The 12,331-nt window shown below is 43.6% G+C and overlaps 1 pseudogene; it reads right to left on the bottom strand.

The window, feature by feature from the left end:
- Window positions 1-691: 691 nt before the first annotated feature.
- Window positions 692-2,191, bottom strand: LOC139017043 (F-box only protein 31 pseudogene; annotated as a pseudogene).
- Window positions 2,192-12,331: the final 10,140 nt, after the last annotated feature.

Consider the following 12,331-nt stretch of genomic DNA (forward strand, 5'->3'; position numbering starts at 1 on the left):
AAATCATTTTCGTTGCTACTTCATAACTGTAATGTTGCTACTGTGATGAATCGTCATGTAAATATCGGATATGCAGGATGGTCTTAGGCGATCCCTGTGAAAGGGTTGTTCGACTGCCAAAGGGGTCGGGACCCACAGGTTGAGAACCGCTGGTCTAGGGGAAGGATCATTCAGGAGTCCTGAGGAAAAATAATAGTGGTTCTTTTATGGATGTGAGTTTGGGCGATGGGAGCCTTAGGAGACATGATGTGCTTTTGTGGGGCTCACGGACAGAGCTTGGCCAAGGCCCTAGTGCTGGGTGATATTATAACTGTGATTAGAAACTCAGGTATACCCTCCTCTTGCTTTTTGCTGCCTTGACTTAGACAATTTTTTTTTTTTTTTTTTTTTTTTGCCAAACGAATCAGTATTTTAAATGAATTGAGCATAAATATTATTTATTTTTTATTTTTTTTAGGAAGCTTGAGACCACTGGTCTAAGGTTTATTTCTACCTAAGTTGTTGGCTCCTACCCAGTCTGGCCCTGGTCCGGGCTTGGGCAGGAGGCAACCAACTGATGTGTTTGTCTCACGTCGATATTTTCTCTTTCCCTCTCTCCCCCACTCTCTCTAAACATCAATGGGAAAATATTCTCCAGTGAGGATTTAAAAAAACAAACAAAGGTGGGTAACCTAGTCAGAAGGTCAAATCTTCAAAGTGCACGCAAATTGCTCCTCCCAGGGGGTCTGGACTGAATGTTCTTGAGCATCTCCAGGAAGGCCTGCGGGGATGGTGCCTCCACATTCTGGAAGGTGTTCTGGACTCTGCCGAACAGAACCAAGTATTTAGCCTCCAGCCAGAGGAACCCGAAGTGGTTCTCATCGAACAGGATGAAGACTCCAGGGACACGCCCGGTGTAGGCAAAGCCATGTAAGGTAACATTAAAAGTAACAGTGTCCGTGCCATAGAAACACATCCTGCAGGTGCGGGGGTAGTTCTGGTCTCTTGAGCGCACGCCCACAGGCAGAACAAACGGGACGGGCTGCTCCTCCGAAGCTGCAGCCCCGGACTCCCCGACGCTGGGCTGGGCAGGGCTCTGCCAGCCATGGCCCTCGCTTTCCTCAGTCCCATCTTCTTGCTGCTGCTCCTGGATCACCTGCTCGTCAATCTCCTGGACCACGCGGGAGAGCTCGTTGAGGTTGCAGAAGATCTCGCCATCTCGCAGCTGGATGCGGCGCATGAGGTGGATCTCCAAGCTAGGGTTGGAGTCTCCCGTGACCGTCGTGAGCCTGGCATACTTCCCATGGAAGCTGAGCATGGAAATCGATAGGCCATAGGCATTGCAGCTGGCTTGGAAGAGGCCTGGCCTGATGAGGTCGTCCGGGTGGCTCGGCGGGAGGTAGAGGCGGCGGTAGGTCAGGCAGTCATACTGCTGTCTGTCCTCCCGCACCAGCCACCGCCCAAATTCGTCCCTATGCCAGGTTGGTGAGTCCTTTCGGTGGTCTGTCTTGTTGCACTGGAGGGTGAGCCTGTCCTTCTGAATCTGCAGGTGGCGGCTGTGGGGCCTGCTGTGGCGGCCTTCCACGCACTCCACCTCCACCGCGGCTGATTCCCGCTCCGTCAGGCTAATTCTGAACGCGGGCTTGAATGGCATTGGGCCATCCACATGGGTGTTAAGGGAAGGCCTGTACGTCCAACCAGTAATGCCTAAGCCGTCCACCACGACATTCAGCAGTGTTCTATAGTCCTCAGTATCTAGCTGCCACAATCCCAAAATGTGTCTGTACGGGTGGAGCAGCTTCGCATAGACTTCTCGATAAGACATACCGATCGTCTCCAGGTTCTGCAAGTTTTCACGAACGCCATACTCCTCGCGGCAGCGCCGTCTCCAGATGCTGTCGATGTGCAGGATGTGGTGGAATTTGGTGCAGGCCAGGGCCAGGCTGGGCAGGTCGGTGCCGGGGAGCGAGGCGGAGATCTCCACCAGCATCTCCACCGGCAGGTCCTGCAGAGAGCAGCGCGGGGGCGGCGGGGGTGTCATGGGGCTCGCGATTCCTCCACTCCCTGCACAGCACCGCGCTGCCGCATCTGCGTCCGCCTCCAGGTGTTTTTCTGCCGTGACCGGGGCTGGCTTGCCGTGGCGCTGGCGCTTCGGATGACACCGACATCCCCGCGAAGAGCACATGTGGCAGAGGCGAGCGCCCTCCTCCATGCCTCCAGGTGAAACAGCCACCACAATGTGAGCTGCTGCTCCTCAGCAGGGCTTTAAGCTGGCTTGTCCCGCCCTTTAGTCCAGCCACGCCCCCAGGTCTTAGCCACGCCCCCTCAGAGGAGCCAATTGTAGGACTTTAAACCCAAGCCCATTAACAGTCACCTCCCTTTCCCAGTGCCCCCTCCTTGTCTTCCCACCCTAGCCCCAGGCAGTCACTGATCTGCTCTCTGTAGGGATATGCCTCCAGGGATATGCCTATGGGGGTGGGGGGACATTTCACATAAATGCAGTCATAATATCTGGTCTTTTGTGACTGGCTTCTTTCACTTAGCATAACATTTTAAAGTTTTATGTATGCTATATTCTGGTGTATGGGTATACCACATTTTGTTTACCCATTCATCAGTTGGTGAATATTTGGGTTGTTTCCAGTTTGAGGCCCTCATGAACAACACCGCAGGAACACTGTGTACAAGTTTTTCTGTGTGAACATGTTTCCATTTCTTTTGGGTATGTACCTAGAAGTGGAACTTCTGGGTCATCTGGTAACTCTATGCTTAGCATGTTGAGGAACTGCCAAAAGCGTTATCCAATGTGGCCCCACTATTTTACATTTCCACCAGCACTGCACAAGGGTTCCAACTTTTAAACATTCTCATGAATGCTTTCTTTTTTTATCTTTAATTTCTTTATTGGTTAAGGTATTACAAATGTGTCCTCATCCCCCCCCATTAACCCCCAACTCCCCCCCCCCCCCCACCCCACTCATGCTCTCATCACCCTGTTGTCCGTGTCCATTGGTTTGGTTTATATGTGTGCATACAAGTCCTTTAGTTGATCTCTTCCCGTTACCCCCACCCTCCCCTACTTTCCCTCTGGGGATTGATAGTCTGATCACTGTTTCTCTGTCTTTGGATCTGTCCCTGTTCATCAGTCTATGTGGTTCTCTATATTCCACAAATGAGTGAGATCATGTGTTATTTATCTTTCTCTGACTGGCTTATTTCACTTAGCATAATGCTCTCCAGTTCCATCCAGGCTGTTGCAAATGGCAAGAATTCCTTCTTTTTTACAGCAGCATAGTATTCCATCATGTAGATGTACCACAGTTTTGTAATCCACTCATCTGCTGATGGGCATTTAGGCTGTTTCTAAATCTTAGCTGTGGTGAATTGTGCTGCTATGAACATAGGGGTGCATATATCCTTTCTGATTGGTGTTTCTGGCTTCTTGGGATATATTCCTAGAAGTGAGATCACTGGGTCAAATGGGAGTTCCATTTTTAGTTTTTTGAGGAAACTTCATACTGTTCTCCACAGTGGCTGCACCAGCCTGCATTCCCACCAGCAGTGCACAAGTGTTCCTTTTTCTCCACATCCTCTCCAACACTTGTTTTTTGTTGATTTGTTGATGATAGCCATTCTGGCGAGTGAGAGATGATACCGCATTATCGTTTTGATTTGCATCTCTCATATAATTTTGACTTTGAGCATGTTTTCATATGTCTTTCGGCCTTCTGTATGTCCTCTTTCAAAAAAGTGTCTATCTATGTCCATTGCCCATTTTTTTGATTGGATTGTTTATCTTCCTATTGTTAAGTTGCATGAGTTCCCTGTAAATGTTGGAGATTAAACCCTGTTGTCCCTGTCTTTGGATCTGTCATTGGCAAATATGTTCTCCCATGCACTGGGCCTTCTTGTTGTTTTGTTGATAGTTTCCTTTGCTGAGCAAAAGCTTTGTATTTTGATGTAGTCCCATTTGTTTATTTTCGCTTTAGTTTCCATTGCCCTGGGAACAGTATCAGAGAAGAAATTCCTTCAGCATATGTTTGCGATTTCGCTGCCTGTGGATTTAGTATTTTTATGGTTTCCCGTCTTACGTTTAAGTCTTTTATCCATTTTGAGTTTATTTTTGTGTATGGTGTGAGTTGGTGGTCTAGTTTCATCTTTTTGCATGTATCTGTCCAATTTTCCCAACACCCATTTATTGAAGAGACTGTCTTTACTCCACTGTATGCTCTTGCCTCCTTTGTCGAATATTAATTGGACATAGTGGTATGGGTCGATTTCTGAGTTCTCTATTCTATTCCATTGATCTATATGTCTGTTCTTGTGCCAGTACCAAGCTGTTTTAAGAACAGTGGCTTTGTAATACAGCTTGATATCTGGTATTGAGATCCCACCTACTTTGTTCTTTTTTCTCAGGATTGCTGCAGCTATTCGTGGTCTTTTTTTTTTTATTCCAGATGAATTTTTGGAACGTTCGTTCTAGATCTGTGAAATATGTCATTGGTAATTTAATGGGGATTGCATTGAATCTATAGATTGCTTTGGGTAGTATGGACATTTTGATGATGTTGATTCTATCAATCCATGAACTCGGTATGTTCCCATCAATAGATGACTAGATAAAGGAGCTGTGGACTATTTCTCAGTAATAAAAAGGAATGAAATTTTACTATTTGCAACAACGTGGATGGAACTAAAGGGTATTATCTTAAATGAAATAAGTTAGACAGAGGAAGACAAATATGATGTCACTTGTATGTGGAACTTAAAGAAAAAAATAAACAAAACAAATTCATAGATACAGGGAACAAACTGAGAATTGCTAGATGAGAAGGACTTGGGGAAATGGGTGAAAAAAGATGAAGGGAATAGCAGTTACAAAATAGTCACAGGGATGTAAAGTAGAGCATAGGGAATAGAGTCAATAATATTGTAGTAACTATGTATGGTGCCAGGTGGGCACTGGAAATATTTGGGGGGGTACACTTTGTAAAGTATATGATTGTCTACTACACTGTACACCTAAAACAAATATAAACTTTTGAAAAAAATTAAGGGAATTACACTTCCTTTTTTTTTTTTACAAAGCTATGTCTTACATAGCATCATAAGATCTGTTAGCTTGTAGATTGTACTATAATCCTTTCCATATTTTTTAAAAATATATTTTATTGATTTTTTCAGAGAGGAAGGGAGAGAGATGGAGAGTTAGAAACATCGATGAGAGAGAAACACTGATCAGCTGCCTCCTGCACATCTCCCACTGGGGATGTGCCCGCAACCCAGGTACATGCCCTTGACCGAAATCGCCTGGGACCTTTCAGTCCACAGGACGACGCTCCATCCACTGAGCCAAACCGGTTTTGGCATCCCTTCCATATTTTAAATGTCAAGGTCAGACAATTATGCTTTTCTCTGTATTAGCATATAGATTATTATGAAGGGCCTATTTCTGAGGATCTATAGGAAATGTTATGTTCCATATATCTTATTCAAAAATATTTACGGAATAAACTAAAATTTTTGATTTGCCTGTTCTTTGTCTAATTGGGGTGAAAGTGAATCTCATGCAGGAGTGGGGTGACACAGGCCTCCCGGGCCATTTTGGGATATCCTATATAATAAAAGCCTAATATGCAAGTCAACTGAATGGCAGAACAACCGGTGGAACAACCGGTCGCTATGATGCGCAGTGACTATCAGGGGCCGATGTTCAATGCAGGAGCTGCCCCCAGCCTGCAGGCCCTAGGCCGGCCAAGGTGGGTACCAGCGGGGGCCCCCTGATTGTCCTGCCAGTCACCCCACAGATCAGCCCTGATTGCTGGCCAGGCCTAGGGAACCTACTCATGCACAAATTTTGTGCACCGGCCCACTAGAGTGTGTGTGTGTGTGTGTGTGTGTGTGTGTGTGTGTGTGTGTGTTTTAAAGAGAGTAAGTGCAACTTCTAGGGAAATGGGAAGAAAATATACATGGGTATTTTTCTCTTTGATAAAATGAAGGTATTTCCCCGAGCCTCACAACTCTCAGTTTGGCTCCTGGTTTATATCTGCCAGCTTTTGAACCTGGGGATAATGACAGTCTTTGAGGCCCAGGCCGAAAGATTGCTCTGGCACCCGTTAGATGGTGCTCTCCTCCGCCTTTGTTCATTTCTTAATTTCCTGTGACAGGGTCATTGAAGGTTCTAGCTTTCCTCCCCGACCTCATACACATGAGAAAGAAACAGACTATTTTACCAGTAGGTGAAATGAGTTTTGTGTGGCGTGATTCAAGAAGGGCTGAAAATGAGCTGATTCTCCCCAAAGCCTCCTAGATGGGGCAGAGAGTAGAGCAGTGATCACAGGGGCTCGAGGTGGGTGGGGGGGAGGGGGTAGGGCGGAGGGGGTGCGAGGAAATGTGGAAGAGTTGGATAGAGGGTAGAAAGTTATAATTATGCTGGATGCATAAGTGTAGAGGTCTAATTTACAGGCATGATGACTACACTTACTATAGCACCAAATATGCTAAGAGAGTAGATTTCAGGTGCACACAAAAGAATGGTAACTATGTGAGAAGATGATGCTAATTAGTTTGACTAGTAATCATTTAACTATGAATAAGTATATCTAATCAGCAGGTTATATACCTGAAGTATATTTCATTTTTATTTTTAAAATATTTTAACTGTGTTATTAGCTTTTAACTTTTGTCATATTGAAAATACTCTCAATACAAAGTTTACAAAAAAGAACAAAAGGCAAATGTGTTCTTTATTTTAACACTAGATGGCCCCAAAGTAACAAATTGCATCTGCTTTTCCAAGCTTCTTGAGTTTTAAGTATATATATTTAACCCTTTGCACTCCGCTGTCCTCTCTCAGGGGACATCGGAATTCTAGCATATCACTCGGATGTCCCCTCTCAGGGGACATTGCAGTTTATTAGTGATTACGGGGAATTGAGTTATTTCAACGCAACTTTTTGAGACATGCATGTTTCCCTGAAGTTTTATCTTGAAATGGCACAAGAAATTAAATCAAAATATCGTAAAATTACTAAGATATATACAAGAAATGTCAGCGGGTTTTGTGTCGGATTAAACAATAAACTACATATTCCCGATGTGGGACAAAGAAAACGGGACTGCATTGTGTGTTCTAACAGGAAAACAGCTGGTGGCAGGCGTCAAACCACTTATTACTGTCAAACATGCACTAATCAGCCTGCAATGCATATTGGGGAGTGTTACAAAACTTATCATACTGTACAAAATTATAAACAATAAAATATTGGGGTTTTTTTGCAAATATACATTCCTCGATGTCACCCAATTCATATAAGTCCAATATCATTATAATACGTTACTTGGTTCCAAAATTATACTAAATAATACGAGGGTCTGTAAATGCACGTTTCCACCGCAAAGTAGCGTCGAGTAGCTGGTAGCCAATGTCCAGAATGGTTCGGAGTGCAAAGGGTTAATTATGGTGAGGGGAGAAAAGAAAGGAAGATGATGTAAGAATAACCTTTTAGGGTTTTCAGAATTCTTCACTAGATCCTGCTTTTTCTTCTTAAAAGGCATATTTCATAACAACTCTTTTCCTGTGGCAAGCTGACCAAGAAGATATTGTTAAAATATGTCTCTTTGGCTATATGAGCAAAAACAATCCTGAAGGTGGATATTTTGGCTTAGCTCCTATTTGGGGATTATTATGCTTTATTTCAATAATGGTTAACTGGGAATAATTTTTGAACCCAAAGTAACTTGGTTCTTGCAAATTGGTATTAGGTGACTTTTTTGTAATGTGCTTACCAATTAATATAATATTTGAGTGCCTTTAAGACAGGGTTTCAGGAAACTGTCCTACATTTGAAACCCTGAAAAGACTGGGGTATGTGACTAGCAAGCCTTACAGAGGTCTCCCCCTCAGTAACAGCCAGCCTTTGGTCCACTCTCAGAAACTTCTCTTCTGACGTGTTGATAGTGTGATGATATATGATTTAATGACTGTTAAAACCTAGATCTACAAAAATAAATGAAGGAAGAAAGAAGAAAGCAAGTTGAGATTTAGCCTCTGTCTCAAGGATAAATCTGTGGCTTATCCTGTGGATGCCGAGGGGAAAGAAGTGTTCGAGAGGATGATGTGGTGGTGGTGGCTCTTTTAATAATCCCAAGTCTTCAAAAACCTTACAAATAGAATACAAACCACTTGGTTTCCTGGACCATTGCAGGGTAAGTTGTTGACCTGATGCCCGTGACGGCCTACTAGCTCAGTATGAATGTCCCACAAACAAGGACTATTTCTCCTAAGATCATTACACAACCTTCAAAATCAGGAAATTAACATTGATTCACAACTACCACCTAAACAGCTGACATCATTCAGTTGTCGTGTTTCTTCAGTCTCCTTCATTCCGGAACAGTTGTCCAACCTTTCCTCGTCTTCCATGGACTCGACACAAACTGGTTTTCTTTTAGTTTGTCCCAAACAGCTCTTCCCTCCCACCGATCACCCCTTCAGGTGACCATCCCATCAACAGTGTATCCCTATCACACTCTATTCTATACCTGGCCTCATTTTTCTTCACACTAGTTCTTACGCTCTGGCATTCTACGCTACGTTTATTTGAAATTTTAAAATCAGCTTTCTCTCTCCAAATGGAATGTACGTCCTAAGAGGGCAGGAATTATTTTTTTGGTTTGGTTAAAGTTCCAAACCCAGATTATAGAACAGTTCTTAGCAATACATGCTCATTAATTATCCATTGATAAAGGAATGAATGAATGAAGCCTCCAGGGTTTGGGAGAGAGCAAGAGCTTCCACAGACAAAAGAATAACTCACAATGTACCTTTCATTACCTTTCATAACCAAAATTAACAGAAATACTTGTTATGGCTCTTAGTTGCATTTTCAGGGTAGCCATAAGCTACAAAACAATTTGGTCCACTCAAGGAATAAAATCTCTCTGTATTTTACTGGCCTCAGTGATAAGAAAGCTTTTCCACTCGTTTCTACTCATTTCCCAACAATAGTTGCTAAATACAAGCCACTCCTACTACTGACATAAGCCTTTGGAAAATGAAAACTTTCCAAAATGGTGATTGTTATGAATTTACAAAGCCATTGAGCTTTAGGATAGGTAGGATTTAGTGTTTACAAACCAGTGTCTTTAAAAACTGCCTTATAGTTAATGATTTTTGTGAAGGCAATAGAAAAATACTTTGAAAAGTGCCTTTCTGAGCTAAAAACAAGGCTGGGAGATAAGTCATTAACCCAGTTTCCTTTCAGTGGGCACGTGGGCCAGCTCAGCATCTCTTCATTTTCTACAGTGATCTGAACGATTTTGATAGAACCACTTTAAAACTTATAGAGGCAGCACATCCATTTGAGGTTTGTAATGATTCCAAAATGCCCCAAGGAGATGATATTTTAATGGCAACTATTTCTCTACATGATTTTGTTATTTAATGAGGATGATTCTTACTTGAGCATGGAAGGAACCGATAACTTTAGATACTGACTGTTTTCTGTGGCTACACAATTCTTTCTCATTAAAGAATAAAAAGGAAGATTAAAAACTCACCATAGAAACTTTCCATTACTTTGTATACACTTGTCAGTTAAGTTCTCACCGGGCCAAATTACGTGATAGGATTGTGCTACAATAAGTTATGATCCTGGATGCTGTTGAATAAGCTCAAGAGAGTTGATTCAATTTAGCAGTCACTTTTATTTCTGTGTTCACCTTTGTGGTGTCGCTATGGTCCTCGTGGCTAATGCAGCTGCAAGGCCCAGGTGACTTTTCAGTTCAGGAGGCTCCATGTGCAGCCAACCTAAAGCTTTTAACACCCCAGGAACTGATAATTCTCTCGGGAAGCAAGTCCCCTATCCCAGATTCATTCAATCAGGGAGACTTATTTCCAGGCATTCTGAAATCTGTGCTAGCCCAGCACATTTACCAGCCCAAGCCTCACCACTCAATCTTTGCATCACACCTTGGGTTTTTCTTCCTACGTGAAGATGTTTTTTTCCTCTTCAGGATGACACCCAGTAATCAGAAAGTCCTGTTCATTATAGTATCCCCAACATAAAAACAAGACTTCATTGGTTGAAGACCAGAAACAGCCATCAATCTTTCATTGACATGACTGTGTTGGCAAGAATTTTTCATCTTTAGAAACCGTGTTCCCATCCTCACACGAGGGAGAACAAGGTTGCCCAGCATAGACTACTTACCATGGCAGGTTTGGTGGTAGCATTTTTCTAGGTTCTCTCTCAACTAATCTGGAATATTAGATGTTTTTGTAAGGCTAGATGGTAGGGATGTTTGCCTTCATTTGCATAAGAGTGTTTGTTATGGGGATCTTCTGTGTAACAACCCCCAAACTTGTGGTGTCAAACAACAAGCATATTGTGTTTCAGGTTCGTTGGTCAGGTATGGGGCATGGCTTGACATCTGTTCCATGTGGTGTTGACTGATGGGCTGGTCTAGAGGGTCCAAGTGGCATCACTTACGCTCAGACTGTCGACTGGAGCACCTTCACGTGACCTCTAGAACATGATGAGCTCACGGTAGTCTGACTTCCTACATGGCAACTTGCTCCACAGACTGAGTGTTGTAAGAACCCCAGGCAGCAGCTACAAGACTGTTTATGATCTAGCTTCGGAAGTCCCAGAACATCACTTCTGCCACATTTCATTTACCAAACAATTTACCAAAGCTGGCCCAGACTCAAGGGGAGGGGAAAATTAGGCTCTGCCTTATCGCCTTTCTTTGTTAAGATGCTAGATAAGCCCTGAGTGCTGACCACCCCCCCGACTGAATCCTGCCACATGGGCTCATGAACCGTTTCCTCCGTAATCTGTCTTTTGTCCACTTGTTTAACAGACCCCGACACTGAATCTGTGGGTGCAGAGGAATTTTTTCCTTCCCTACACTGTCAAAGATGAGTCACGTTTGATTTCCACCTCTTAGGAACTTACAGTATAATGAGATAGACTATACTTAAACAGGTAATTGCAAGAATGATCCTATATAATAAAAGCCTAATATGCTAAGTGTCCGGTCTTCCAGTCGTCCGTTCAACCAATCAAAGTGTAACATGCTAATGATATGCTAATGCCGCTCAACCACTCACTATGACCACCAGGGGGCAGATGCTCTGACTGGTAGGTTAGCTGGCTGCTGGGGTCTGGCAGATCGGGACTGAGCAAAACTTCATCCGGAAGGACGTCCGGAAGGTCGTTTGGCTGTCCAGTTTAATTAGCATATTACCCTTTTATTAGTATAGTTTGTGAAGACATGGTGAACAACTGTTGTGTGTGTGAGACCACTTAGTAAAGGGGATATTTGAACTGATTCTTCAGTGATATATATGGGACCTTCCTCTCTCACCCCATCCCCCACTTCCCCTCTCCACCCCCCCAACCCCCCCACCCCCGCCCAACCCTTTCCCAAAGTTCTAATTTCAGATCTGTCCAGATTGACAAAAGGAGAAGACAGAGCAGAGGCTTGTGGGGCCATTCTATGTAAATTTGCAAGCAATTTCTCCCATGGCAAATGTTTGTTAAAACCAAGTGCTCCCTTCCTATTCTTGATGGTGCCTCTCCACCCTCACTATCTTGCTGTTGCTAAGGGGTGAGCAGCTTACCCACTGTGACATGGACTGGCTCTTCTTTTTTCTCAAAGGCTTTTTACAGTACTTTCCTTAAACATGGATTTCTGTGGTGATACCCAGCAATGCACTTCTGCCTACTGACAAAGGAGACTAGATCGTATTCATGAGGGAAGCCAGGTTTTTCAGTCCTCTGAGCCCTTCCTAGGTTCCACATGGTTCCCGTGCGTTTGTCATTCCCCAAATTAATGCAACCAAACAGGTGCACTGAAAGTCCATGTGCCGAAGGTGTTTCAGACTCCAAAGCACCAAATGTTAGCAAGGCAAACAAGTGTCTCCTGAACATACTCATCTTCCAAAGAGGAGAGGGCATGCTTTATTGACTTTCTGGGGATTCTTTGAAAAGCCTGAATATTGAGCCCTTCCCTTCTCACTCGCTCAAAAACTCGTTATTTTAACACCACACCACGGAGCTGACTCCTTGTTCATCGATGGTGCAGATGCGTTCTTGTCTCATGTCAGTGAGTTCATTCTCAACCAGACTAAGCAAGTTAGCAAGCTCAATAAAAGTACTTATTCCACATTCATGATATTCTAGTCTGTTGTGCATATTCAAATGCTATGCATTTTAACTAATGGAACACCTGAACCATGCACAGAAAAAAGAAAAGATTAGGCTTGCTCTGACACTGACTCCTGCTTCAGTGAGGACGGTCCTATATATCACTGTGCATTTTGAATTATAGTTGTCATCTTAAG

This window comes from Myotis yumanensis, unplaced genomic scaffold (genome assembly GCF_028538775.1).
Source record: "Myotis yumanensis isolate MYYU_CA2020_CCGP unplaced genomic scaffold, mMyoYum1.0.hap1 SCAF_9, whole genome shotgun sequence".
In the NCBI taxonomy this organism is placed as follows: domain Eukaryota; kingdom Metazoa; phylum Chordata; class Mammalia; order Chiroptera; family Vespertilionidae; genus Myotis; species Myotis yumanensis.